Source organism: Python bivittatus, unplaced genomic scaffold (genome assembly GCF_059951505.1).
Source record: "Python bivittatus isolate LINGU-HERP-01145 unplaced genomic scaffold, Pbiv_v1 ctg000070_np1212, whole genome shotgun sequence".
Taxonomy (NCBI): domain Eukaryota; kingdom Metazoa; phylum Chordata; class Lepidosauria; order Squamata; family Pythonidae; genus Python; species Python bivittatus.
In genome coordinates, this window is record NW_028277034.1 from 1801993 (window position 1) to 1805760 (window position 3768).

Genomic DNA, 3768 nt, shown 5'->3' on the forward strand with positions numbered 1-3768 from the left:
ACCACAGAGATAGACCTTCTCCAGGATGATCTCTTCCCAGTCTGGTCCTTCAGATCTTCTAAAGATGCACCCATCACTGCTGTAATCGAGTCCATCGACCTTGCTGCTGGTTCTCTTCTTTTCTTTCTCTTCAGCCAAGACCTACAATTTTCTGATACATGCAGAAAATATTCTGCCTTGAATTTTGATGAGCCTCTCTTGGAAGGAGTTATTACTACTGAATTTGGTATGCATTTTATCATGTGACATGAAGCCTCTTTTTATCTTAAAGACTGGGGCTAGACCATAATTTGAGCAACCCAAGTAGCATATCGATTTCTAGCTCTAAACCAGACAGTACCTCAAATATTTATAAACAAAGTTCCATCCAGAGGTGTGGTGTGTTTGTGTCAAAACAGGCAAGATGGCAAATGCCTTGTAGATCCCACAGCTTCAGAATGTTTTTACAAGGCTCTTAAAAACCTGGCTGTTCCACTCTGCTTTTTAATAAGTGGAACATCCATTTTATTTTGTCTTAACTCTTGCAATTATTCTAAATGTTTTTCTCTTGGCTTGATAAGATGTCTCAAATGGCAACAGAAAAGTATTTGGAACACACAAATAATAAAATTAAAATGTAGCAATTTTTCTAGCAACATAATGTAGGCTTTTTAATGTAATTTCTTCCCTATGTCATCAACAAAATATGGAAACACTTAAGCATTCAGGAAGAGTTATTTGAGGATTTGGAAACTTTTGGAATTCCCACATTATAAGCAAAAGTTTTCTTTATTATTAAGTGAGGAGTAAACAGAATACATTGTGTGATGAAATATGAAACAGACTTCTTTTTTGTCTCCCTTTCAGCCAGGCCAAAAACTGATAGGGCATCAATAGGATCAACCACCAATCATCCACACTAAACCAGCTTTTCTAATCTGGCACTGTCTGGACAGTTTAGACTACAATTCTCACCAATCCCAAACCTGTTGCTGGGTTTGATGGATATTGAAGTGAAACACATCTGGATGACACTGAGCTTGGAAAGGGAGAACAAAGATACTTTCCTCTTGACTGGATTCCTTTCTCATAGACATCTTTGAATTATCTGCAGTTTAGAAAGAATCTAGAACTTGTGCCATGGAGATTCAAAAATCCTTACTGGAAGATTTTATCATGAAGGTTCCCCTGCCCACCAGGAAAAAATAGCTAATAAGCTAATGAAAATTCCTAGAAGTTGGCATGCATTGATTTTGAACTTGCTCAGTGCTTCAGATCATAAAACAGCAATAGCACTTCCCACTAAGGTCTCAGTGGGTTCCAATTGATCATCTGCCATCATTCTTCTGGTAGAGCATGTTGTTACCATTTTCACTCCAAAGCAATTTGAAGCTGACTTGTGATCATCCTCGCTTCTGTCAGTCTTGAAATTTTGAAGCAGAGTGTAAAAAAAAAAGTCTTCAATAAAGACTTCAACCAAAGCTCTTGCAGATCTTGGAGAAACAGAACTCCCATCTTTCACATTCTACACATCTGTCTGGTTGTACACAAAACAAAATTTTAAAAATGAGCTATTGTTGTAAGGGAGAGCTACAAAGCTGTTGTGTTATCTTTCCCTTTAAAGAATTGAGAAACAATAGTGCAGGAATGAATGAATGAATATGAATTCCTACCAATGGGAAAATGAACCCTAGAGTACTGCAAATTAAAACTTTGCTTTGATTTCAGATAAATAAGCATGGAATCACTTAAAATTATTTTTAAATTTATCCAGAAAATAAATCAAATCATTTATTACAGCCATCAGGCCAGAAAATGGCAATATAAAATCAACACACACACACATACACATACATACAGTTTGTATGTGTGTGTGTGTGTATATGAAGTTTACAAGATATAAGATATATAGCAAAGAATAAAAATATAAATATAAAAAATACAAGATAAAGAGTACAATAATAGCAAAGTAAAATAACAGAAAATAAAAATAAATAGATGAAAGTCAAAATCTTTAGCTACAAGTAAGGTGAATAGAGCAAATAGAAGCACAACATTGGGCAACCTGGCATGATATACCTGAGTTCTGATCAGACGAGAGGAGCAACAAACAGTAGTTGTGCTGTCTCCCAGAAACTTCTTCAGCAGGGGTAGAAGAGGGTCATTCAAGAGTCATTGTGAAGGGAACAACAAAGGCGCATGTGGCTCAGGGACTCTTCTGAGCCATCCTCATGTGGGCACGGGCACTGATGCACAGGGGTATCCTCATAGCATCCAAAGAGCATTCTTGAGGACAGTGGGTTGAGCCTGGCTAAGGCAAAGCCTTTATGAAATGTCAATATTGTAATGGATGGTAGATTGGAGACAGCAGGCACAAACCCTTTTGGAAGAATCCCCCAAATCGTGGGACCAGGCTTAGATTTGTCTGAAGTTCAGCCTCCCAGATCTGTTGTTTGAGAGCACTTCTGGCATTTTCACAGCCTAATGAGAAACCCAATGAGTGGATTTTGTCAATAGCTGCCTTAATTGTTGAATTAAAGGGGTCCCTAAGGACCAAAAGCACCAAACCTATAGGGAAGAGAATTAATTTTAACCCAAAATGGATGAGTAGGAACCAAGCTGTAGCATCCACAGACCCCAACCCCATCTCCAAATGTAAGAAGGCATCCTTAATACATTTGCGGACTGCAAGAATGGCTCTGGTCAACTTAGTTTGAACAATTTCAGCACAGCTGGACTTGGCCAGAGAGCAGATTGGAGCTCCATGAAGAAGCTGAGGGACACCTTTGCTTACAGGCTGCAGGCAAAAGAATCTCACAAGAGCTGTGCACTAGCCCAGGAGGAAAGATGTGTGCTCCAAGATAAAGAGGTGTGGAACAGTACTCCAAAGCATTTATAGGTATGCATCAGCTCACTTGCAGTCCCATTGATTTACCATTTATGGATTTTATGACAGTGCTGAGCAAATACTAGAACTCACTTTTGCAGCACATACACTAAAATTGGACCGATAGTCAGAAGGTGAGCAAGGCCCCCGCACAAGGATGACATGCAGAAAATAAACATATTCTGCAAAGATTCTGTGTAGAGGCATCTAAAGATTGATTTGCACATTAGCTAAAAGGATAATAAAACCCCAGCTCTTCCTTTGTGCCCCATGCCCCTAAATGTTGTTTTGGTTGCAAAAGGTTTTGTTGGTTTTCAACTTTTGTTGCTTGTAAGCGCAGGGAGTCATTTTGCTTAAAAGAAGTATACAGAAAAAAAGTTTAAGGCAGGGAACGTTAAGTAGAACTTGCTAAATATGGCAGATTCATTCTGAATATAGAAACTTCAGAGGATCATGTACTGCTTTACACTATAGAGGGGTATAATGAAGTCTTGATGGAACTTTTCCTGCTTTGGAAAGCATCCTTAAGAGAAGTGATTTTTACTTCAGAGATGGCTGACAGAGGTATGTCAACTAATTTGCTGGCAGATCATGCAGGTTTTACCTCTCTGTTAGGCTGGATTTCTTTCTAGTGGCGTTTGTAAGATGGGGGACAGGGGTATCCATAGGGTATGGTAAAGAGCAATTCAAGATGGTGGCTGCAATGGCGCAATTCACCTGGAGCTTTGATCGCACCACTGCAACTGCCACCTTGACTTTTGGACTTCTCTCCTTAGCTTAGATCTCCTCGCATGCTTCAACACAACACTGGAACAGCTGACATGAGCATTCGAGGGAACATGTTGTAATGATTATGCTTATATATAAAATATATGAGAGTGAAGACCATTTTAAAAAAGGGC

The 3768-nt window shown here is 39.0% G+C and overlaps 1 non-coding gene across 1 annotated transcript; it reads left to right on the forward strand.

Annotated features, from left to right (window-relative positions):
- The first annotated feature begins 2951 nt into the window (after positions 1 to 2951).
- LOC112541376 (U6 spliceosomal RNA) lies at positions 2952 to 3058 on the forward strand. Its single transcript, XR_003085376.2, has one exon. It is a non-coding gene; the product is annotated as a U6 spliceosomal RNA (small nuclear RNA).
- The last annotated feature ends 710 nt before the right edge of the window (positions 3059 to 3768 follow it).